Source organism: Lonchura striata, chromosome 13, assembly GCF_050655825.1.
Source record: "Lonchura striata isolate lonStrDom1 chromosome 13, ASM5065582v1, whole genome shotgun sequence".
Classification (NCBI taxonomy): Eukaryota; Metazoa; Chordata; class Aves; order Passeriformes; family Estrildidae; genus Lonchura; species Lonchura striata.
Genome location: NC_140715.1, coordinates 17,736,252 through 17,763,117, shown reverse-complemented (window position 1 = coordinate 17,763,117; position 26,866 = coordinate 17,736,252).

The following is a 26,866-nucleotide window of genomic DNA, read 5'->3' as shown; positions in this document are numbered from 1 at the left end:
AGCCCTTTTTAATGTGGCTGCAGTGACTTGAACTAGATCAGAACAAGCAGAGCAAGGAATCTACAAGAATGAATTCATTTAATGCAGGGAGAAGGTCCTTTCGTGACCTTGTTCCAACCAAACATCCAGTTCTTCAACTGGCTCCAGAGTGGAATGAACCCTTTGGGGGATGGCACTTGGAGCTCTCCGAGTCCTGAGTTTTTTGATATAAAATATTTCCCTTCTAAGGACAGACATATCCAAGCAGGAACACAAATTCTTGGTCATAATTTGGTGAACAAAATCATGTGGGCTTGAGTTTGTGAAAAAAATAGTAAATTTGCTGATTTTTGTTTCTTGCCTTTGAAGTTATTTAACACTTATTTATTAACTATTTTAAATTGCTTTTTTGAAGAAGTATTTGCCAAACTTTGCAGAAATTGGTGCAGCATCTCCATATTTGTGTTTTGCATTTCTTTTCATGTGAAGAGCAATGCAACAATGATTCCTAGTCATTATAAGCACCATCATTTTTCTTCATTGAAGAAGGGAAACACAAACTCCAGAACATTGCTCTGTCAGACATTTGATCCCATAACCCTCTCTTCTCTTATCCAGAGCTTTGAGGACATATGAAATTATCTATCTCCTTAAAGCAATAGCTCCTCCATATCTCTGGGCTACGAGTAACCATTTTGTTTATGCAATTGCTGCTGATTTTATCTCTATCAGTGCCTGGCACTTCCTCAAATTAGCACACAGATTGTGTCCCTGAAGAGGAACAATATAATTGCTGATCATTTGAAAAAGGTTTGGTTTAAGCAAATTGCTTTGCTCAGAGGGAATCACTGGGTAGAATCCATTTTCCAGGACAATATCCAGGTGCTCTTACCCACAAAGCTGCCGCTTCTTTAAGGTTTTCCCTTATTAATTAGTGAGCTTCCCCAACTGCAGCAAATGAAGCAGAGATCTTAGAGGCCACTCTTTGCTTTGATGTTCAGCCCTGAAGCCCCAGAGCCGTTCTGTGCTGGGTATCAATAAGGCAGCTGTGCCATGATCTGTACACACAGAGCAGCCCAAAATGCTCACAGAAGCTCTTAAACTCTTTTTTCCTTACTCTGAGTGTTTGACTTTGCAGCCTCAATAGGTTTTGAGTGTGGGGAGCAAAGCTGATTTTTCTTTTTTGGCGAATTTCCTGGGTAAACTGAAAATGCAGGAAAATCAGAGTCATGTTCATGTGGTTAGGAGATTCATCCTTTGGGATCTGCCACCTGAGCCAGCAGCATCCCTGAGAGCTGTAGGATTTCAGCATCCTTTGCATGGACCAGGACTGACAGAAGATGAGGCATTTCTTGGCTTGCTATCGGTGTTTTTTTTGGGAGCGGGGACCAGGAGTCCCAAAGTGAAGGAGGACAAGGATGTTTCCAGTGAGAACAAACTCTTTACTCTGTCCCTCACCCCCGTCCCTCCCACAGCTCAAATCTCAGGATTATTTAGTTGCATTCACCCAAATGATGGGTGTTAATTGTCAATGAGTCACTTAATTAGCCCCATATGACTGCAGATAAAATGTCCCAGTGTATTACAGTGGCAGCAGCAACAGAGCCATGATGCTCTGAGGACACAGCAAGGCAGGGTTGGTAGGTAAAGCCAATGGTGGTTTGTTGTTTTTTTAATTAAGCCAGCTGATGCAATTGGAATAATCTCCCAGTTGCACATAAATGAGGTTTTGGTTTATCCAGGAGCTGTTCCAATTGATTTAAAGTTGTTCAGCAATAATCTGCTTAATCAAGGCCAGAATGCTTAGTACCATATAAAACAGATCCCTATCTCTGAAAATCTGATTACTGGTTTATTCTGGTTAGAATTTAATCCATGACACACAGTATTTTATCTGGAGGAACAGCCCAATAGCCACTCTAAGCCTTTTACTAGCCTTGCTTACCACTCATGTATTTTAGGTATTTTCAGCCTGTGGTCTCCAGACCAGGTGGTCTGGACTTCCTGGTGTCCACACAAGTTCTGGACACTGGGCTTTTGTCCCTCAGTCCATCTATGGCCTGGCACAGGTGTTCACCAAACAGGAACCTGGATGGTTCCGTTCCTGGAGGTGTCCAAGGAAGGCCTGGATGTGGCATTCCAAGGTTGGACTCGATGGTCTGGAAGTTTTATTCCAAACTCAGTGGTTCTGTGAACCATCATCTTTCAACCCTGGGTTTGCACTCTTTTCTTTAGGCAGAAAAAGCTGTCTAGAAAACCAGTTTCCAATGGAAATTGTGCATTAAGGGAGTTTTAAGGGTGACCACTCTCAGGATCTAGCTTAAACCCACTTTGAGTTGAGTTGGTTGGTCACTAAACCGATACAGAAATCAACTGGATGCCAAACTGCTCCTTGAAATGACTGGAAATCTGAATGGAGTGTGTTAAAAAGTCAAGAATAGAAGAAGTATCTTATGTAGTTCCTTCTGAAAACAAAATATTCTGTTCTGTTGCCAAGCTGACAGACTGAAACAAGCTCCAGTAATTTCTGTATCAGTGGCATTGTATCATGTAACTGCTGCAAACTTCTTTAAACAAATTTCTGAATGCAAACAGGTTCAGGGAGCAAAGGGGAAGGTAAAATGAGAGAATAATTTGGGATTACTGAAACAAGCCCTGCAACTGTCAAACCCTGAGGAAAGAGAGAGCTAACACGCTTCATCTAAACCCTCCCATAAAAACTGTAGGTAATTAGAGGCTTAGATTTATTGAAAACAATGGGGAAAAAATCATAATTACCTTTACATATTTTTCATTTGCTGTTAGAAAGTGATCCCAGTAATTTGGTGTTCAGTGAGCAGGGCACGTTTTGCATTGTTGTTCCTCCACTGTGCCCTTCTGAGCAGAAGTGCTCCAGGGGAACCCTGCTGAACAGGTCTGTTCTTTTCCTTTTTAAATCTTGCAGCAATTAGCAAGCATTTCACGGGCCATTTCGGTCCCACAATGTGACTTGGCAAAATGGTGCCCAGATCATAAAAAAGGGTTGCAAAATACATCCTTGTTCTAGATGGGAAAGGTTGCCTTCAAATGGGAGATGTCCTGGAATAAAATCCGCTTCAATTAAGGACATTTCTTTCTCAATTATTTTTAACCAAACCCAAAGGAGAAACTGATCCTGGGAAAAGCCTCTGTTAGAAACCTCTGTGAAAGTCATTGCACGGCAAAGAGGAAGCTCATGAATCTCTGAGAAAGTCATTGCAGAGCAGAGGAAGCCTCACAAGAAACCCAATGGTCCCTCTTGTACATGAGTGGGTGATGAAGGTGGAACAAACAAGTGAGAGCCCACAAGGGCAGACATCCAAGGCCTGGGGCAGAGCTGGGGCAGCCCAGTCGTATGAGAAGTGGTCATATTTCAAACTAGGCAAGTCCAGCATAATCCTGTTTATGAAATGCAGGTGGGGCATAATTCAGAGTTTGTGGTTGGAGCTTTAAAACTCATTAGGTTTTGGTTCTGCACTCTGCGGAGACCGAGGCCTCCTCGCACGTCAGGGTCGCGATGCTCCGAGCAAACGGAGGCTGAAGTTTGCAGCTCTGGGGTTCTGAGCACGGGACAATTCTCCCCTCTGGAATCTGGCAGCGTCCTGCAGCCTGGATAACCTGAGAGATTTGGTTTTCCAGCCTCAGTGCACGTCTCCTACGCCAGGTGTTTTCTGACTTTCTTGAGTGAGAGCAACGTGGTTTGGGAGATAAGATCTGCCTCGGAAAGAGCAACCAACGCTGGGATGTGACAGCGAAACTTAAGAAGTGCTGACAGATAAAAAATATTTTGTTCTTCCTTTTCCAAATCCTGGAACAGTTCAGATCTGTCCCTGTACCTGTCCTTTCTTCCTGGGGAGCCCTGGTAGCTTCATGCTAAGCAGATCCTCTGTGCCGTGTCCCCTGGTTGTGCTGGAGGCTGAGCATACAAATTTCCTCCCTGATATATAAAGATGCCATCACAGAAATGTTTCTGGAGGGGCTTTCTGGAAATAACTGCACAAGCAGACTTTCAGGGGTTTAGAAGGGGTCACAACTCGGGCTGTGGGAATCATGGAATGGACTGGAAGGGGTTGGAAAGGACCATAAAGCTCATCTCATCCCACCCCTGGCCATGGGCAGGCACAACTTCCACCATCCCAGGTTTCTCCAAGCCCCAGTGTCCAACCTGGCCTTGGGCACTTCCAGGGATGCAGGGGCAGCCACAGCTTCCCTGTGCCCACCCTCACAGGGAACAATTTCCTTCCAATATCCCATCTAACCCTGCAGAGTGAAGCCACCCCTCCTTTTCCCTGTCACTCCAGGCTCTTGTAAAGAATCTCTCTCCATCTTCCTTGCCAGTTCCCTTCAGGTACTGGAAGGGCACAATTAGGTCACCCCAAATCTACTGCCTTACCCCAAAAAAATGGCTTTTCCCTTGTCCCTGCAAAGATTGTTTCTCTGGGATCAATCAAAGCCTAAAACAAGAAAAAAAAAAAAAAAAAAATCACGGTCTTCAATTAGAAAATAATTTATAAATATTCTTGTATGGGAGATGGCATGGACAGGATAGAAAGGGAGGGAAAAATACCCCAAATGGCAGATGAAGCCTTAAATTCACAGGAGGGGTAGAATTTTACAAACATTAGTGTTAGCCTGGAGGCTTGGGATATTCATTTGGAGAGGAATGCTGCTGGTGATGGATACGTCAGACTCTCATCGACTTCTAAACCCAATGATGTTGTTCTCCAAACAAGCATGACGTGCTCAGAGAGTGCCACAGTGCACAGATTTAGGTCAGATGGGGAGGAAGAGGAGCTCTGGCTGCAAGTTTGGGGTTTGCACTCACTAAATGAGCTGGCTGGGATGTCTGCCTTTGCTTCAGCACCTGACTGTGCTGTTGCAGAGCAATAAATGCAGCTCTTGCATAGTTCAGGAGATCTGAAAATGAGATCAAGTTTAATACATTGCACAACTCAGTTAAAAGGCTCCTACTGGGCTGTTTATAATATTGGTCTGGAATAGCTACAGTGCAGGGCAGCAAAGCAACCCTTTTTCATTTGTTTTCCTGGATTTGAGCCTTTTGCTGCTTGTGTTTTTGTAGCTATTCTTGAGAAAAACCAATCTGGGGCAGTACAACCAAATTCAGATGTGAACTACGGAGATGGGGAATGTTCCTTGTGGAATGGTGTCACCCTGACGTAGGGAAGGGGTAAAGCTCCCATCTGCTTTTCTACTCCAGAAAAAGCAAAGTCTGTGTACCACTAGAGGGTGTATCAGCTGCAAAAAAAAAAACAAACCAAAAAACAAACCCCAGGCTTTTGTTCAGGAGCTGCTCTGTTTTGTAGCTCTGAAATGAATTTCAGCAGAATCAACTATCTGATGTTATTCTCAGCATCATTCAGCTCACCTGAACTTGCCCATGGTGGGTGGCTTTGTCAACAGCAGATAATTTATTTTGGCTCTTCCAATTCCACTTTTTGTGTTGTCTGTTGCAGAGCCCCAGGCAAAGCAAGATTATTTAAATGTATTGGATACAAGGATTTGCTGTTGTGGCACCAGAGCCTTGGTGTCTCAGCTCCCTTTGCTGGTAGGATGAACAGCCAAGAGTTGAGGGCAGAAGGTGGAGGTTACTGAACTCGATCCAAAATGAAGCAGATTGGGAATTTCAGCTGGGTTAGGGCACTGCTTGCTCTGCTTGTCTCAGCCTAGAAAAGTCCTGGGGCAAAGCATCCTTTTCTGTCTGCACCTCCCTGCCAGACAGATCTTCATCTTTTGCTCTCAGGAATTGTATTTCTTGGAGGGTGGCATGTTTCTATTTATCCAAGGAAAAGTTATTACACCTTAGAGGACTGAAAGAAAATGGGAATGTTTACATCCAGGAACAAAGCTTATAAAGCCATTTCGAGTTAGAACTGAAATGCAAATTCTTCCAGCCCAATAGGTCTAACCTAGTTCCCTGCTATTTTAAGCAGCCACGTTAAATAATCCTGTTCATAAAACAATCAAAGCCCCACCTGGTTCTCTGCACTGTGCTCCATCCAAAACACCCAAAGACAGGCTGCAAATTGAACAGGCAGAAGGGTGGAATAATTCTGGTTTGATGGCACCAGTCCTCCTGTGCTCCTGCCTCACAGAACACATTCACCAAAGGCCCCTGAACAATCACAGGTGGTGTTGGTGTGGGAGGTGCAGCTCTTTTCCCCTCCAACCCATTGTGGGAAGGATTGTGCTCTTCCCTGGCTGCTATAAAAGCCATGGAGCAGCCAGGACAGAAATTCCCTGATATTCTGGCAGCTGTCCTCCCTGAGACCAGTGAGATTTGGAGCCCATGCGGGTAGGGGGACACAACTGCAGGGAAGTCCTGGCTGATGCTTCAAGTGCTGGGGAGCAGAGGGAGGCATCCCTGGGACTGCCTAACCCTTGATTCGAGGATTTTTGTGTCCTTTGTTCAGCCTCAGAGGTGATAACACAATCCCTGGGATCGCCTGTCTCCTGTCCTGGTCCCCAGCACTGACCTGGGCCAGCACCCAGCAGCTGAACCTCCCTCATTTCCCTGATTTGGATGTTCCTGTCCCTTGCAGGTGCAGGTGGGAGCTGCCACATCCAGGTGACCTGACCCAGAGAAAGCTCATCTTCCTGGCTGGCAGTGAAAAAAATCACTCAAAACACAGATTCTTAACAGATCAGGACCACGAAGAGAAGTGTGAGGGAGGATGGGGCTTTACAGAGCTGCTCTACACACAAATATCCCATCAGTGGTGATTTTCTGGATTGGTATTTTCCCATCTGGAAGGTTTTACTGCACTCCTCTGCTCTAAGCAGCGTTCCAGGGTCTGTCCCAGCGGGTGCTTGGCTTTCTGTGGGTGCACAAGGGTAATTCGTGCTGCAGCTCTGTGTGAGTGTTAAAAATGACACAGAAGGGCCCTCATCCTGTGCCCAGGAGCAGGCAGGACCCCCCCAGCTCCTCCTCTGAAATCTTCCTCTGTTAGAGCCAAAATCCAGCAGTAGATGGCACCAGCAGGATGGGGAAAAAAAGGCTTTAAACTCCTGTAATGCCTCAAAATTCCCCAAATGTTTCACAAAACACAGACAGCTCAATAAAAAACCAAGGCACTGGGTCCTGGCAGAGGTGAATCACCTGGAGTGGCCCAGGGTGTCCTTCCCAGGGCTGGGGACATGCTCAGGAAAGCAGGACATGGATAAAACACACATTATTCCAATTTCCATGCACACAGGAGCAGTTTGTAAGGCAAACAGAGGAAGCTGTGGGAATTCCCTACAAATTGGACATTGCAGGCTTCAGTGGTGCTGTCCTGGGAGGATTTCTGTTGCTTTCTTTCCTAGACAATGCATCCAAGTGGAATTTCTGTCTCAAATGTTGACCAGAGCTCGTATTTCCTATTTCACACCCACGCCCATAGGGAATATTTGATATGGGTAGAGCTCACAAGATTGTAGTTTTTAAGTCTTTTGTACTACAGAACTATGGTTTCAGATTTGTTCAAGAATATGCTATAGAATGGATAAATAATTGTATAGAATATTGAAGAAACTCGTACACAGGTGAGCCAAGCCAGGACACATCTCACTGTTCTGGAATCTTTTTCCTTTTGCTTTGGACACACACAGGAACAAAATGATCACTTGGATCCACATCCTGCAGTGTTTGAAGTGAAGGAGATGAGGACAAAGTAATCAGTTCTTGTTCTGTGATTTCCTAACTAAATAAGACTCTCTGGGCACTCAGAAGTGGTGCTAGAAGGAGGCACAGGGTGAGGCTGCAGGTTAAAAATCAGCCTCCAGTTTGAGGCACCCTTTGGGAGGAGCTGCTGAGTGCAGGTTTCTAGCACAGCAAATTGCATTTCTGATCTGCTCCCCAGTTACTCGCGGCTTCCATTTCCAGAGTGCAACGCAATGCAGATTTTAGCAGGCAGTGCAGATGGTATTAAAAGATGCTTTTTTAGCTGTAGCTGCCACCAAATGGTCTCTATTTAAACATTTTTATTTTCTTCAGTCCTTTCTGCCATTTACATGCCCTGGTAACTTGCTGAAAGAAGTTTTTCTGTACAGTGCTGCTTCCAAACTTGCTTTGGTGTGGGGTGTGATTTCACTTGGCAGCGTGCTCTGACCATCATGGCTGAAGGTTCCTTAATAAATTCCATACTCAACAGGGTGGACATCATATTTTTAATTGAAGTAGTCATTAAATCACTCAGTGAGCAGCTCTGCAGTGGCTGTGCTCCAGAGATAGTAGGAGGAATATTAATGTGCACAAGAAAAGGGTCTGTTTCTCCAAAGATTGTACAGGAGGGGAAGACCTTGTTTTCTAGATCTCTTTAACAAAGGTGTTTTCAGCGAGGATTGCAGATGAGCCGCTCTTCCATGGAGGCAATTTGCATATCATTAGCCTTCCAGGTTTGTTAATTGTTTTCACCTAGAGGAGGTGGAAGGGTTGAGTCTTTGTTTGGGAAATGACAATGCTTTCAGCATGTGTCACATTTTATTTGTGAGAGGTGATACACATTCTTTAACATTTTCTGTGAACTGGTATCAATTTTGATGGAGATGATGATGCCCTTTCAAAAGAAAATTGAGACCTTTCCAGTAGCTCACTCAACATTTAATTTCCTTGTATTTCTTTGGATGTGGCTTTTTCAAATAAAATAAATATTTTCCTTTTGTGTCTTTCTTCTCTTCCCTCCCACCAATTCCTGGGATAACATTCAGCACCACGCCCTGCAATAATGTCTTCATGATCTCCTTTGCAAGGCTGTAGCTTCGCAAGAATTCAAGAAAAAGACTGAAAAGTCGAAAGGTTTTTAAAAATCTTTGTCTGTGTTTGAAACGTTGATGTCCTGGTTGCATTTTTATCTTTATTGTGTAGGATTGAGGGAACTTCTGCAGCACAGAGCAAGGCAGAGAGGAAGAAGGGATGCACGGGCTCAGGATGTGATGGAGATGACCCCAGCAGGTGCAGTTGAACCCTAACCCATCACTTCCTTCACGTGGCTCTGGCTCTGGTGGGTCTGGGATGTTTTCCAAGTTTCTTTAGGAATTTTGGTCCAGAGACTCATTTTTGTGGGGCCAATTTGGGTTTCTCTAAACACACCTGAGATGTGTCTCAATACCTGATTCACCTGGACCAGCACAAGTCTGGAGTCTGTGCTTGAAACCACGAGCTGGGAAAGACAGGTAGGGAAATTCAAAGATTTTCACAATGGAGTTCAGGGGGTGAGAAAAAAACCTTTTAAATTCCTACTGATGCATGGACACTTCTGATTTTGCTCCTTTTAGTTTGGGGTTTCTGCCCATGCTGATTTAAGTCTTGTGTGTGACATCAAAACAGACACAGCACAACCTTTGTTGGTTTTTTGCTCCCTGTTTTTTGTCAGCAACACAACTAATGGTGGATGAATCTTTACCAGACATTGATTAAAATGTTAATTAGTGAGACTTTTACTGGAATAAAGTTGGCACTCATGCCAATTTATTTCTGCAGCTGCTCACACCTTTTTGGTGTTACTTGGAAATAGTCATGAGTTGTCTGACACCTCTCCTACTTCTGTTGTCTTAAAGATAAAAACTAATACAAGAAACTGCCCTTTTGGATCTATTGTGTTTATCAAAAGAAGACAACTACACTTAAATTCTCCTCTCCTCTCTCACTGTCAAATCTTCCTCCCATCATCATCTACCACAGGGAGAAAACTTTATTTATTTATTGCCTCAAGCGTTGAGTACCTCAAAAGGAAATATTTTATTGCCCTCCAAAGATTGTAAAGCCTGTGACTTTTTTTATAAATCTGCCAACAATAACATCTGGGAGCTTTTGCCACTGACACCATTTAAGTCTTTACTCCTTTTATTGATCCACTACCAAGTTATTTATTTCCATAGTCACACGTGTATGATTTTGTCACAGGTCCCAGTTACATTTTGTGGAGATTATTGCTGGGCTGCACATTACCTGCTTGGATGAGCTTCATTTTCAGAGCCTGCTGGTCTGTTGGTGACTGAATATTTGCCATAGATCATATGATTAAATATGGAAAACATCTGGTTGAAGGAGTCTAACAAAAATCTGAACATCTGGAAAATATTGGTAAAGAAGCTAATTCAGTTTGTCAACTTACAAATTGTTCTAGCAGGAAGTATTTAGGGGTAGAAGATAATTGAGATTTCATTCCTCTGGCTGCTTGTCCTTGCCTTTGTATATTTTGGTACAACTGGAAGGACTATTTTACTTCCAAATACTCCTTTGGGCACAGACTGGGAGGGAGTTACCAGTGGGAGAAAAGGGAAAATAATTTTTGGTTCCTGTTGTCTCCTGTTTTAACCATTTTAAAAGACCAAAATCTATTCAGCTTCCCCACACCTCTCTTTTCCTCTCAGCTGAAGGCTTTGCTGCTGTTCCTCAGCTCTTCCACAATTTGCACTCGCTGCCAAGGCAGCGATGGATTTTCTGGGGAAGGTTTTGTACCAACTCCACCTAACACTGAACCTGTGGGGTTATTGTGAATATCTGCATTTGGCTTTTATAAAACACGCAGACTTGAGCTTTCTCTTCAAAATATTGCCTTGCTCAAAATATCCAAGATTGGGCAAAACACTTCTTTCACATAAAAAGCCTTTTTTTGTGTCAGAGAGAGATTTTCACAAGCCATAAGACCTCAGTCATGAGAAATCTCAGCAATTTTTGCTCTGAGGGCAGGACACAACTCTGATTCAGTTTCCCAAATATTAAGTCAAAGACAACAAGTATCTTTCAAAAAGTCAAACCAAACCCTTAAGGCACAGAACAGTTACATGAAGTTTTGTTCCTTTATGGACTCAGATACAACCATGACCATCACAGCAGTAAAAACTGAATGCATATTCATTCCTAAAAACCTGCCTATTATTTTCTCCCCATTTCCTATCAGCTTTCTTCATTTTGCAAGGTGGTGATTTGTTCTACTTAAGTCTGACCACGTCTTGCCTAGCTCAGGGCCTCGGTGCAAATGAAGCTTTTGTCACTGTGAGTAACACCCCTTAGATGTAAAGAAATTAAACATTAAGAGCTTTGCAGTGTTACTCACACAAAAGAGAAGATATTAATGAATAGGCTCCTTTGAAAACACCCTTCTGCAGTTAAACCTTTAATGACAAAGGGTTTCTTTGGAGTTTCTTGTTGAATTTTCCACAGCCTATCTGTGAGCCTACTGGTTCTTCGGCAACAGGGAAAATTTCACATTGAATAAAAACAATTCCTGCATGACTGCCTGTCCTACCCACCGAAAAAAAAACAGAAGAGACATGAATAAATTAAGGTACAAATGAATGTAAATGTCAATGTATAGTTCAAATACACAGTAGAATGGAAGAAATGCCTGTATTTGTCTCCAGCAGCAAACACCCTGGTGGCCAGATTTGACAGCAGCTAATTGAGCAGTAATTGTTATTAATGCCTCTTGTCTTTGCTGTCCACAGCGATTCTGGCTGTGCAGAGCTTGGGGAAGCAGTGATAATTCTTATGTTCCTTGAAAGGATTGGAAATGTTCCTTTTTTCATATATTGAGAAATTTGAGTGTGTTTGGAACGAGTTAAATGGGTTAATTGTGGCCATCAGCACTGCCTCTGTCTTTGGTTTTCCCACTGATGCTCTGGACTGGTGCTGGTTGTGCCTCTTTTTTGAAGCTTTGAGCCCAAAGAAAAAGGGATTAAAACCATAATGAAGTGAAGTTGGAAGGCTGCAGGCCTGGCCACAAGGAGCAGTGGGCTTCTGGTCACCCCAAAATTCACAGCCTGTGCCGTGTGCTCAGGTGTTTCTTCTTGCTGTCGAGAGCTTTGGGAGACCTGGAAGGGCAGTGGGGCAGAGCAGGGCACTGAGATTTCCCAGGATAAATGTGTTGCTTCCAGAGAAGCTCCAGAGGTGCTGGAGTTGTATCTCCCAGGTGTGTGTGAAGTTTGTTGCACACAAAATTTTGAACGGGGTTTCCCATGGTAAAAACATCTCTATTACCTTTTCCCCATCCTTAATCCTGTACCTATGCCAGCTTATTCTTGAAAACTCTTCTGGGCAGCCTGTTTTGCATAAAATCAGGAAAAAAACACCCCAGAATACATTTCTGCCTTCCAAACTCTTGTTGAAATTGGTTTAATTTTAGCCAAGAGCTGCAAAGGTTTCAAGAAAAACACACATGCACATGGAAGTTTCTACATGCACGGTGTGACTTCGTTAGCTCCGCTTCCGCATGGAACAGTTTGAAAAGGGTAACAGTCTGAATAATTCCCAAATTCTGAGGGATTAGAGTGAGGACAGTGTGTGGTTTCCAGTCGTGACAGAGCTGCTTGCTGAGAGGAGATTTCAACCTGCCACTCCTCAAAGGCTGAAGGCATTTGAGGGAGATTTAGTTTATTGTTAATCTTAGGTGTGCACAGGTATAATTTCCTTTTTTTCCGTGCCAGCTGGGACTCTGCAATCCTCTGGTGCCAACTAACCCAGCCTCCCCTCCTTCAACCCTTTATGGGCCAAGCGGCTGATGAGGAAATTTGAAATTATGTGTAAAACCAGAGCAAGAATCTGAGGAGAAGGGCCAGATTTGGAACTGGATCCTAACTGCGCTTGTTTTTCTGTGCTGGCAGCATTTAAAAAATGCAATCCAGCCTGGTAAGGGCCGTAATTGGAGCTGTAAATCAAGACAAAGTGACCAACCACATCTGCAGGTAACAGTGGGATTGAAAAGAACAGGCAGTGTTGGCAAATCTGCTCCCTGGATCATTTTTACTTCTCTGAAAACACACAAAAAAGTTAAAAAAAAAAAAGGAGGATAAACCCCCGAGTGTAAAAATGAAACCTGAAGTGAACCTCGTTGCTCACTCTAAGTCTGGGTCCTCATTAAGTCTCCCAAAAAATTTGGAGAGAAAAAAATCCACAGCAAAGCCTTTACTTTTATCTTTCAATCCTCCATTTCTAACAAAACATTAAACATATCCTTTGTAAACCCAACTGAAGGTTAGAGGCCAATTAAATAAATTTAAGTTACATTTCTGAAAGCTTCTTCTCTACTTAATGTGAGATTCAAGATTTTATACATTTTTCAGGTATATCACTGTGGCTTCTATAGCTCTCATGTGATATAATATATACAGATTTTCTTTCTATTACTTGGATTGATTTTTCATTTCTTTTATTTTGCTTCTTTTGTTCCCTGTGGATATTATCCACATAATAAAAATGCAATAAATTGTTTTGGCTTCCTCTTGCCCTGTGACTCCTAATTATCCAATATTTGTACGTTCCCATCCGTTTTAGGATTGGTTGGGGCATTATTCCCTCTCTGTATTTTGGATGAGGAAGAACATTGCTATAAAAATCTGTTCTTTGCCTGGAGCAAAGTGGCTCAGATCCACTGCTGGCTGTAGATCTGACAAGGAGAGGTTTTGAACCATCAGCAACTTTCCTATAGCTGATATTTCCCTCTGCAGGAGGGAAACAATTCACACAGGGATTCAGGTGCTCAGGCAATTCCCAGGAATGACAGTATTTCTAAAAGTTGTTGTTATTTGAAGAGACAATTAAATCATTGCTGCTTTACTGTGCAAAAGCCTGTGATGTAACTTGGAAATTTCAGCACCCAAACCCCTTTTCTCTGCCCACGTCAGCTGGTGCCAACAGTGACTCTACAAGTTTGGGGATCCCAACCAAATTTTAAAATTGTGTGTCCCTAGTAAGCTCAGAATTATTGCCATGACCAAATGCAGGTCAGGAGACATCCAGGGCTGCACTGGCACAACTTCCAGGAGAGAATTCTCAGTGTTTTCCCTGTTACTGATCCCTGCACAAATAAAATGCAGTAAAACCATCTCCCTCTTCCAGCTTCCAGGTGGTTGTGATCCTTGGAAAACTGCTTGGAAATGGATTCACCTTAGTCCTTCCCAGCTGTGAGGAGCTGGAACCTGAACCTTCTGAATGTTTGCTGAAATCACTGCAAAACCTTTCCTCCATCCCAGCTCCTCCCCATCAGAAGAGCATTATTTGCTGAGTTGCTGCTCTGAGCTGTTCAAAGACAATCCTGAGATTCTGAAACACCAAACTGGAGCATTTGTGTACAAATGCTCTCTGAAGAAGTGTTTCCCTTTCCAGACATCACAGATTTTTACAATAATCCTCCCATCAGGTGTTTCCTCTGCCAAGCAGCTCCCTGGGAAGTTGGATGCCCTGGGAAGCAGCTCCCTGAGCACTGAGCCCTCCTGCCTCAGAGAAGGAGCCACAAGGGTAGTGGGGCTCATGGAACACTCATTCCAATGGGTTCTTTGGTTTTTTATAATATCCCAGCTTGGAAAGTTCATAGATTTTGGAATTCAGGTAGTTCTCCTCATTCCCAGTGATTTTTCCTTCCCTCTACAGCCACCGACATCCAATTCTTGCCAAGTGGAGTCTCTGGACTATGGATTTATTATTTTCCTTGCTAATTTTCCATGCAGATGGCACAAGAATATAACAGCCAGTGGGTCTGGAGTGTAATGTGAAAAGTTTTTTTAACTCTTGAGAAGAGCTGGGTATCAACCAGCAGCAGTGTGGGTCTGTTTTCCACCAGGACTCCACAGAAGGAACCAACCAGGACAAAAAATTTCTGTCTGCTCAGCCTGTTCTGAAATCCCTATAAAATTAAAATGCAGACAAGAGCTAGAAATAAACATTTATGTATCATTTATGTACTTTGCCAGTCCCACTGGACTTCAGTCTACCATAAACAATTACTGCAGCTATAAAAAAGCAAAGCCCTGTATTATCAGCTGATCCTCCCAGGGAGGCTGTATCTGCCTGGTTGATTTGAATTTCAATGCTATTGTTTTGCGTGTGTTGAACTACAAAGAGAAGAAAAGCTTTTTGTTATTCCTCTTCATCAACTGATCTAATGCAAGAGGAAAATTACTGGTAATTATTTTTCCAGCAATTATGCTGGCCCAAACACCAGAAGTGCAAGCACATTCCTTGTTATTTATTACAGAAAGATCTCAAACCACAGGCTGTTTAGAATGCACAACATTTCAATTCATGACCTTTGATGAAACTTATTTTAATATAGCTTTGTTTTCCTTATTAAATGACAAGAAAGATTAATTACAAGAGATCAGGCAGTGCTTTAATGTTGCTGAGTGTATTGCAGTAGTTAACTTTCTTTCTTTGGAATGAACACCACAGCTGCTCTAGATGGGTTTTCTCAACTAATTCCAAATGTGGAAAGCCTGAACTTTTATCAGATTTTATGCCTGGACCTGAAAACAATTATTTTTTCCTAATAGCTGAATTTATCTCAATCTGCAAGAAGCCAGTTGTCTTTTTATAAATCTGCACCTGATGCACGTTGTTGTACATGAACTTTAATAAAGTTTTGTGATGAGAGAGGAGATGTCCCTGCTGTTCTGAGGATGCCACTGTGGGACTTGTTCTGTAGTTTGGATCAAGTTTGGAACTTGTTTTGTAGTTTCTGGGTTCTGTTCCCTGTCCATGCTGGGTATGAGCTGCACCTCCTGCCTTTCTGAAAATGCAGCTCCTGCCCTGCTCCTTCCAGCTGGGTGAGCCTGGAAAATTCATTCCCCACCAGAGTTGGTGGGAATGCTTGAAAAGTACCATGTAGGGATTTGTATTAAGTTGTTTAAGAAATTATTTTGCCCTGCTTTGTTAAGGCAAAGTTACCAACCACATCTGCAGGTAACAGCGGGATTGAGAAGAACAGGCAGTGTTGGCAAATCTGCTCCCTGGATCATTTTCAGTTGTCTGAAAACACAAAAAAAAAAAAGAAAGAAAAAAGAAAAGGAGGATTAATCCCCAAGTGTAAAAGTGAAACCCCAAGAGTAAAAGTGAAACCCCAAAAGTAAAAGTGAAACCCCAAGAGTAAAAGTGAAACCGTTCTATCTTTCCCTCAGTGTTACCCCAAACAGATTTTCCTCAGAAAAGGAAAATGGAAAAAAAACTTCAGCTTTTTTTGACCTGTGCAGGCTGAGTTAGATTTAAATGATCCTTGTGGGTCCCTTCCAGCTCAGGAAATTTTGTGATCCCTCAGTCCCTGCTCCTGCCAAAGCAGCATTTTATTCTGAATAAAATCATCCAGCCTGAATTCAATTGGGTTTTAAATATATCAGAGCAGGCTGGGAGGAAAGTTCATCCAAGTTTATGAGCTACAGCTCCCCACAAGGGATTAGCTTCTGCATTCATGTTTGGATATTGATATTTGTAGAATAAACATTTGCCTCCTGTTTATAACATTTATTTGTAACCCACAATTTCTGCAATATCTGAAACAGAACAAACTCTGTCCAGAAGGTCTTTTTGAATATTAAACTTCCAAACGGAGTGAGGGGTGTGGTCCTGTCTTCCACATGGATTTAAAATAAAGAAATGCCTTACAATTCCTGTATGTCTACAACAGCATTAATGGCACCTGAAATGTGTATTTTTAATAATTCTTCTTCTCACTGGCAATATTTAGGATGTGCAATTCCACCCCACTCCAAAGTCACACTCCCCAGACAAATTGACTTCTGAATGTTCTGCTTGGTGATGGGTTTGAAAAACAAACAGAACAAAACAAAACAGAATAAAAACTTTCAATATTCATTTTCTAGTTATTGATTTACTCTAAACCAGTGTTTACTTTGGACTTGTGCATTTTAGATCAGCAAACAAATGCCAGTGTCAGTGTCCCCTGGTATTTTGCATTTTCCCAAGCACAGCTCCCATTTGTTGCCATCCCTGAGTTCTTTTCCTGAACAGGTACCAGTAACTTTTCCAGATTTGTTTGTAGCTTTTTTGATGTGCCCCAGGAGAGAAGAGGATGAGACAATCCTGCTGAACCCTGTGTCTGAAGCAGAAGCTTTGAATAAAGGTGAAAGGCTCATTTCACTGACTTCATCACCAAGCCTATACAAATTAAATTTCTACATTACTCACATGATGACTTGCAATTATGTTGATTAATCATATGTTACTGAGAAAATGGAAACTCATTTATAACAGGCATTATTAGTCTATTGTGTCATTTTTGGTTTCTTAAAGCCCTGCTCCAGGGACAATTCCTCTCTCAATGAGCTGGTTAATTCCATTTCGCTTCCATCTTGTTTATAATTAATTTTTAAAAAGTTGTTTACATGAAACACAATTAATTCAACACAGTTCTTTAAAGAAAGGGAATATGTAAACTCATTCATAAGTGTAACATTTCAATACTGATACTCCAAATAGAGATGTTTCCCAGAGTAATATAAATATGTGAATGTTATTTGACCTTTCGTTTGTTAGCAGCAAGTGACATGCACATTTAATTTTGAAAAGTATATTGACCCTTGAACCATCTTCTAAATAAAAATGGAGTTAATAATGAAGAGAATTTTATGGGATATTATTTACTTAGCTAGCAAAGAGGTTTGTTTATGTAGGAAATGGCACCATTGGCCTCTGAATCTTGGGAAACAGGCAAGTCTTGGACACTGACCCCCAGAAAATATTAATGGCATCACTTTGGCTGCAGATTTTGTGGGGCCAGAGTGTTTTTTGTGGTCAGAAAACCAGAAGTTTGCAGGATTATTTCACTGGCAGGATTCCATAGTAGTCCAGCTTTGAATAGAGCATAACTGGCTCTGCAGCAGCCTGAAAAAAAAACCAATATTGTTCATTCAGAGCAAAAAGGATGGATGGAGTTAATACACATCAGTACATGTGCAAAGAGGGACTTGCTGGAAGGTTTGGTGAGATTTTCTTTGAGGTTTGCTTATTGTTTCCTTCTCATTTTCTTTTCATGGACCTTGTTCCTTCCTGCCACCCCTCTGCAGGCAGAGCCGGTGCCCTGTGCCCTGTCCCCATGGGGCATGGGTGGGACAAATCCCACTCTTCCCAGAGAAACAAATCCCACTGTTTCCAGAGAGACAAATCCCACTATTCCCAGAGAGACAAATCCCATTGTTCCCAGGGAGCCAAATCCCACTCTTCCCATAGAAAAAAATCCCACTCTTCCCAGAGAGACAAATCCCACTCTTCCCATAGAGACAAATACCACTCTTCCCAGAGACCCAAATCCCACTGTTCCCAAAGAGCCAAATCCCACTCTTCCCAGGGACACAAATCCCACAAATCCCACTCTTCCCAGAGACACAAATCCCACAAATCCCACTCTTCCCAGGGAGCCTGGCTCCCCCAGACCTCGCCTGGCTTTTGGTGGGAGCACGGAGGGAGCCCCTGGAGCAGGGATTCCTGGCTGGGATTTCCCAGTGCCCACTGGAATGCCAGGGCTGCTGCTGGGACCTCCGTGTTTGGCAGAAGCTGGGTCTGGGCACCACTTCAGCAGGCACAAATATCCATAAACACAGAGCCTGGAGAGGGGTTTTGTTCCAAAATCCATCTGTCCAAGGCAGTCACAGACAGTGATTCTGTGTTACTTTTAATTAGTATATTCCTACAGGATTTTAATAAACTATTTACCAATGGATTGCCGTCACAGAGCATTATCAGTTCTTTAAGCTTCTGCTGCAGAGAAGGTCAAATGTAAAAAGCTCATTCTAAGACTGAAATAAAACATGCCAAGAGTAAAGCTTTATGGCATGATTAACATTTCCCTATTCAAGCTTGCTGAGAGATTGCTGTCCCATCCCTTTATTAATGTGCAAGTTCTCTTTTGCAACCAAGTGATGCAGCCTTTTGTAATTTGGGTAATAAAGAGAGTTGTTGTTGTTGATGTTGTTTAATAAAAAGGATGGTAATTTATTGACACTTGGCTCACACAATGCAGTGTAATGAAACCCAACAAACTAATTTCAACCCTCCCCGAGCACTCCATGCTAATTAAAAGCAACAATCAATATGGGTGAGGTGTTGTCACCAGTGGCATTAAAAGGCTGAGCTGTGGCCAAAGGCTGATGACAGTTTGCAGGGATGAGGCAGATGGGCGGGAGGTGGAAAAGAAACCAAGAATTGCACAGGAGGCAGAAGCTGCAGCTTTTGCTAGTGGGGTTTTTACACTTTCATTTGAGTATTTTATGGATTTTCTTCTTTAATTTCAATGCTTTATTCGACAATCCCTTAATGAAATTTGTTTCTGCACTTGCTGATTATTAAGGCTCTGATTTAAAAAGAAACTTCCTAAGTTAAGGCATTAAAACTTTGCTAGTGGGTCACATGAAAAGGAGTTTTCCTGAATGCAAACCCTCCTGTGACTCTTGTTGCCTCTGAAGTTGGAGATAAAATCCCATTGCTGCTGCTGGGAACTGATTTTCTTCTTTCAGATGTCTCACAATAAACTTGTAGGAGGCTCCTTGCAGAATTATTCTGTTGGCCTGAAGATCAGTTCTCTGCTCACCATCCCAGGATCCTGCTCAGGAATTTGAGCAGCCACCTCACTTTTCTCCTGCTTTCTAAAATCAAAATTACTCAGTTTATCTTCAGTTCCACAGATCACAGTAAAAATTATGAACACAATAAAAATCTTTCAAAACAGCAGAGATTGTGAACACTTTGGGGTTTTTTTATGTGAGTTTTTTATGTGAGTTTTATTTCCCAGTTTTAGATAGAAATTTATTTATGTGAATGTTCCTTGCAGCCCTCAGAGGCAGGCAGATCACTTATTGAAATAGAGCAGCTTCAGCGCAACAAAACAAGTGACTATAGTTCAGGTATTGCCAAAATCCCACTTGCTGAATGATTTCTCAACTCTCATCTATTTAGGATGAGAGCTACCCTTTGGGAGCTGGCTGGATTATACAGTTTATTCCCTGAAATTCGGTTTGCAACCTCATCGAGGCTGTTTCAGATGAGGGTGGAATAAATTCTGACAAGAGGAGGCTCCTCAGGAGTGTGTTTTGATGATCATCAGTCTGTGGAGAGACAAAATCTGGGGGATTTCAGCGTCAGTAACTCACCTGATTGGAATTTTGTTAACCGAGGGGCAGTGTTGGGGTGATCTTTATTGCTGAGTTCTATGGGGATTAAATTGTGCAGGCTCTCATTTTGTGTCTCTGTGGGTTTAGGTGTGTGCACAAATCTGAGGAAGTAGGAAAAGCAGGATAGAAAGCCCAGATGTGTGAGTGTCTCTTTGGGGAAGACACCCCTGTGGCTTTTATGAAGTTACATCAGAAAAAAAAACCAGATCCTGCCTGACCAGTTTTGGAGAGGAGATGAAATTCCCATCCAAACTCCCTCAAACCAGGGCTCCAAATCATGCCAGGCTGGGGGAAGCCTTCGGGAAAGCCTGTGGGGACAAAAGCAGGAGAAGGGGAGGGCAGGGAACAGATGTTGGTCTCAGGGGATGATCAGAAGGATGAGGGCAGCCTCACCCCAAACTGGGGCTTGTGCAGCTGCACCAACGTGGGTCTCAGATTCAGAGAGAGAAACAGAGAGTTTCTAGCCAGGCAGAAGCCTGGGAAAGAGTTGGAAAAGAATGTAAATAATTATCTGTCTTGTTATTCACATTGTTTATAGTTAAGTTCTATTACTGTTTGTCAAGCACTCTGTACCAATGGTGTGGGTTGTTTTCATTTCAGGACCAATGGAGTTGGTCCTCATGAAGCTCTGTATAAAAGAGCAGTGTATTTTGAATAAATGGGAGTTTTACTCTCACAGCCTTCTAGTCAGAGTCTTCTCATTCCCGTCCTGCCTCGACAGCGACACACCACAACATCTGGATTGCTCCCATCCTTTTCCATGGATGGGAAATGAGCCCCTGCTCAGCAAAGGCAGTGAATCCTGAATGAATTCCCCAGGGGTTGGAGAGCTGGCTTGCACAACCCACAGCTGGAAATAAAAGGCTGTTGGGACAATTTTATTTCTGCTTATAAATCCCAAGCTGGAGCCTCAGAAGGAGTAAACACAGATGTGTCTCTTGGGGTCAGTGCCATCAGACCAAGGCAGGGATGCTGTTGAGAACCCAACTTGTTTTTAGCTCTGCCCTTCACCAAGACAAAATTCCACTTCACCACATCGAGATGTGTCTTCCTCTTCCAGTTGGGAAATTTTACAGCGTCCTGCACAGTGGAAAAATAAAAAAGGGTGTTGAATATTCCCCTGAGGCAGCGGGATGCTCAGTGTTTCAATAATCACAGGGCTGAGCCTGGACAGAAAAACTGGCATTAACAGCTCCATGATTTGCAGTCCAAGTAGTTCCTCCTGCTCCATTGCAGATTGCCCTGGTTAATGGAATAAATGCAATTCCACTTCAGGACAGAAAGAAGGAAATAGGTAAATTGTTTCTGGAGAAGCTGACCTCTGGCACACACATTTCCCTCACAGCAAAATGTTTGCTTGCAGCATAAACTTTATGGTTCAGTGACATCCAAAAAAATTCTTGTTTCCTCTTTTTGTGCATCAGGTAGAAGTTACACTAGAAGGGGTTTTAATAGACTGGAGAAGGTATAATTTCAAATATTTGCTTTAAATGCCAGGAACGGTGTGATCAGAATGACATTTCTCCAGAATTCCAGAAGAAATCACAACCAAAGGTGGGACCTCTGCAGAATTTTTGTTTCTCGTGAGGGTTCTCATGAATCTGGATGCATTTTGATAATAAATTCCAACCTTCACAAGCACAAATTTCTTTCTTAATATCAGTTAATTTATCCATGAAAATGCCAGTGATAAAAACCAGCTTCTAAAGTAAAATTTATTTCTATAATGGTTACTGCATGAATTATAAATACTCTGTGTGTGCTGGGAAAAGGAAATGAGGCTGAACAGCACAATTTTGAAGCCTCCAGTCCTGCTGCTCATTACAGTCATTTCATAGCTGCATTTAAAACATATTTTTCTGCATCTGAGAATGTTTCAAAGATGGTTTTGGTTGCCATTGAATTACACAGGGAGCAAATTCTCTACTTTTGTTAAGGGGCTCTATGCATTCAAATAAAGGGCAGACTCTAGAACCAAGTAAATATTTATGTGCAAATTGTTGTTCCAACTTTTTATAGAGAGATTAAAAGATTGCTCTGGAATATGAATTTACCAGAGATTTAACTTTTTTTCCTTGCATTTTCTAGTTCTGAAGGAGACTCAAATTATCATAAAATACCTCAACAATTTCACACTAGTTAACAGAGCAATTTCTTCCTGACCTTTTTAATGCTGATTTTGGCTTTATCCTCTGTAGAGCAGCACTTCCAAGCATGGAGGTTTTCTCTTCCCAAATCCCAAAAATCTTCCCAAAGCTGCCAGATTTCCTGGGATGGCATGGCAGGGTCACCTGAGTGAGCTCTGAGTCTCTGAGGGGATAAAAGGAATTCAGAACAATCCTGGAGAGGAGCAATCATGGAAAGGGAGGAAGAGCTCTTATTTTTAATGCCCAAATCCTGCAAATCCATGAATTATTCACACCACAGATAACTCCTGCTAATGATTAATGCTATTCCACACCAGGACTTCACTCCTCTCTGCCACTGCCTTGCTTGTGCTGCTGTCAAATCTTGAGGCAAATTGGAAAATCAGTTTTTGCTCCTCAGATGAACTTACCTCGTCCTGAGGATTTCGACAAACACAAATTCTGTTTGGTTGGTGAGTGCACCAGGGGGGTTTCTCTCACTCTAACAAATCACCCCCTTCCTGCCATCAGTTCTGGATAAAGGATCATCAAATTCTGATAAAAATGAAGCTGCTGTTGTCTGGATCCTCTGGCAGCCTCTGGATGAAGGCATGAACAGTGAGGTGAGGACAATCCAGGAGTTGTTTCTCATTTGTGTGTTTGACTGATCAAAGATTTTTTCATGATGTAAAAGTGTGGGAATGTCATCTAAAGGCAAAATAATATTATTTTACTTTTTTTTTTCAATCACAAACTTTTACACCAGCAATAATTTGCTTAAATTCTCAAAATTCTTCTAAGGAGAAACTCCTGTTTCCCTCACAAATAGTTTAAAACCACCCCAGTCTGCAAGATTAGTGTTGTTTAATATTGATGATTATTATGTTCATACTTAATTGCACAGAAAACATTTAAATCTTTGTAAATTCCTTCACAAAAAACCCCACAGATGATCCTGTTTACAGATGGAAGGGCAGGAGAGTATCTCAAGCAGATCACAGCTCAGCGTGATCCCCATCTCTTGTCCCTTTTTAATATCAGTATCACTCCGTTGGTTTCTGTGTAGTTATTCCAGGGTTAATCCAAAGCAAATAATTCTACAACTGGGCCCACTGTTTTTACACTGATTTTAAATTAATGGGCACTTCTCAAATTAGCAAGGTCTAAATATTCAACCTCTCCATCATCACTTTTGATCCCAGTGCTTGATTGGTATTAAATTGGATCTCAAATTGTTGTTTGAAAATGGTGTCAAATGCATCCCCCTTGACTTGGTTTAAGAGCACTGAGCTAAACCTCAAAATCTTCCCCCGAGACAAGATTTGGCTCCCAGTGCTGGTGTTTCTAATCTTTGATTAAAATGTTCAGTTTGATTATTTCCAGTGACAAATCCCATACCCAGTAGGAATGCCCAGTCAGGAATTCCTACAGTTTTTCATGTATTCAAATACTAACTTTAAACATTATCTTTACTGGCCTTATCTTTAACAAAACTCAAAGTTTTAAGCTCCATAAGGAGAAAATCAGGGTCTAATGGATTAAACGCTTGGCAAAAAAAAATGGTGGTGTTAAAAATAGCAAAGCAGGTTTTTTAAATCAGGGTGTCAGCAACGAGCCTGGAGCCTACAGGGCTAAATCCTGTCTGCACCCCAAGCTGTTCTGAGCATTCCTTGCCTTTTATCCTCTGTTGGCTTTGGTAGCTGTGGATGAAATCAGCAGTAGCCCCACGGATTTCCCAGCTGGTTGCATTACAAGATTGCCAAATTGCATAAATACTCTCGCTTTCACTTGTCAGAAATATAATCCTAAAAGAACCTGAGATCTGAGAGAACTCACAGATGGGTTGTTTCTCTGGTTTGCTTGACCAGAATTGTCCTTTTTTTCCTGTGATTATTGACCAATGGTCAGTCAGTATGTCTCTCTTTACATTTTTAAAATTTAAATACGTCAGCACCAGCATCTAAAAATGCATCTCAACACACACAGAGTCTAAAGAAGAGCAAAAGTGTTTTTCACATGGTATTCCCATAAAGGCAGTGGCACATGGGTGAATTTTCATGGATAGACCAGTTTGTTTAGGAGGAAATTCTCCCCACTTTAACCATCAGGGAATTTGTGTGTCACAGACATGGACAGCACAGGGAGGGGAGAGATGCAACAGGAAAAATTGAGGTTATGCACAGAGAAACAGCTGCTGGTGTTAACACATTACACTGAAATATTTAAGAAGAACCAGCAAGAACTCGGTATTTAAAGAGGAGCTGCTGTGCCTGAAAGGTTACTTGTTTGATCTAATAAAAGCTGTTTCTCCCTGAAATCACATCTCTCTTTTATCTTTACATTTTCATGCTTTTATCAACACAACTTAAACTTGCATATGAATGGGATCATAAAAATATACGGGCTTGATCCACATCTTAAAAATCAATTCTGTTCTTAAGCAGTGTCCTTTAGCCCTTCATTAAAGCTTTAGTCACCACCACAAGTTTGAATCACCTGTAGGGACTCTATAATCTGTGTGCAGTTGATAACAGAGTGATTAGTTCCACACTCAGAATATAATCTCCTTAATTTCCCACATATTTAGTCAGTACTTTGGGGATTTTGGAAATTTCAGCAAAATTTTCCTTTCTTTTTTGTCAGATAGTGCTGCATAACAAAATTAAGTGAAGTCCTTCTTATACCACCGTGTGAAATGCCCTCTTCTAGCTTTTCATTCATACAGATCTTTACCAAGTGATTTATTCTCCACGGGAACAAACAAGAGTGGACCAGAATCAATTTGCTGGTTCCACAGAGGATTCCAGCTGGGATTTTAGATCTGGCTGGTTCATTTTCCCTGCTGAGCAGATCATGCCTCATTGCAGAATCACCAGCTCGCTTGCATTGCTCCCTGTGCTGTGTGCAGTGCCAGGAGCTCAGTCAAACTCTGCTGGGAACAGGGATGGGAAGGGACCCAAGTGCTCCTGGATTTGGCTGGAAGAGTTAATTTTCTTCTCAGAGGCTCACAGAGGGGTTGGATTTGTGCTGGAAGGAGTGTGGGAAGCACAGGGAATGTTTGGTTATTGCTGAGCAGAGAGCCAGAGCCTTTCCTGCTCCTCACCCACACCACCAGCAAGGCTGGGGAGCACAGAGGGGACACAGCTGGGACAGCTGAGCCCGAGTGACCCCAGGGATATCCCAGACTGGCATCATGCTCCGTGGATAAAGCTGGGGGAGGAGGAGTGAAGGAATTTGTCTTCCTAAACTCACACGATGCAGCCCGGCTTTCCTGAGGATAACTGAGCACTGCCTGCACACAGGAAGGGGGAATGGATCCCTTGTTTTGTTTGCATTACCTATTAAACTGTCTCTGCACCCATGGGTTTTCTCATTTCCACCATTCCCTCCCCTGTCTCACCAGGGACACTGAGCCAGGGCCTCTGTGGAGCTCAGCACCCACCTGCAAAATTTGAATTATTCTGCCTGGCTGTGGCCATCAGCCCAAGGATCTCCTCCATCTATACTTTTCCATGAAAATTTTAAACAGGATTCATCATGTAGAAGCACGAGGAAAACATAATTTCTGATATAAGGAGATTTCCCTTTGGTTTTCCTTCCTGTGCTACCACACAACTTCTTCACCTCGCTGTCAGCAATAACCCGGTGAGGGCTGGGAATTTACACCAAACCAGACAAGTCTACATCCAGCTATTCCTTGCCCCTGTATTTTGCATTCCCAAAAGTATCAAAGTTTACTTTCAGTTCAGTTTTCCTGTTATTTGTCCCTCTAGGAGATGAACTGCATCCCTCGGGAATGGTGTCCCCAAGATGATGCTGCTGCCTGGGGCTCTGCTGCCATCTAGCCAGCTTCATCCCAGTTCCCAGCTTCCACCCCAATTCCCAGCTTCATCCCAGTTCCCAACTTCCACCCCAATTCCCAGCTCTACCCCAATTCTCAGTTCCACCCCAATTCCCAACTTCCACCCCAATTCCCAGCTCCACCCCAGTTCCCAGTTCCACCCCAGTTTCCAGTTCCACCCCAATTCCCAGCTTCATCCCAATTCCCATCTTCATCCCAATTCCCAGCTCCATCCCAATTCCCAACTTCCACCCCAATTCCCAGCTCCATCCCTTCCTGGGGACACAGTGGGTGCCTCGGGGCCGGGGTGGCATGGGTGAGTGTGAGAGGACAGGATTGTCCCTCTGTCCCTGTCCCCAAGGGGGTGGCAGTGCTGTTGGGCTGCTCAGCTCTCAGGAGGAGAGCGAGTTGTGCTCAGCACTTGTTCCATCTCCAAATGTGTCTTTCAAACTCCAACACCTTGGAGCTGGCAGCAATTTGGGTTCTTTTCACCTGAACATCAACAGTTTATCAGCACTTAAACCATTCAGTCTGTTGGCTGAGAAGACGTTCAAAAATCACAGTAACACTTTAAAATCCAAACATACAACCCCCAAACAACAGCAAAAACCCTTTTAAGGAAACTGCAGGTGCAGAGTTCCTTTGTAGAGCTGCTGCTCCCTTCTCACAGAGCAGATCCTCAAGTAGCAGGTCCCAAAGTGTTCTGTCAGAGGGACAGCAATAGAGAGCTGAACAGGAAAATACACTCATTGAAAGCAAAACAGAAAATGCCTGAGGAAAGAATATCTGTGGAAATAAATATACAATAGAAAGCAATCATACATCTGTGGATGCTTTTAAATCAAGCACTCATTTTAAAGGTTTATTTTAAAGCCCTCTCAGCTCTCCAGGAGTGTGTTCATTCACTATTCTACATCTTTAGCAGAACAGCCAGTGGGGAAAGGAGTGGAAGATATTGTTGTGTTTGGAAAGATCCCCGAGTTTAGCTGCAGCAATCTCTACCAAACAC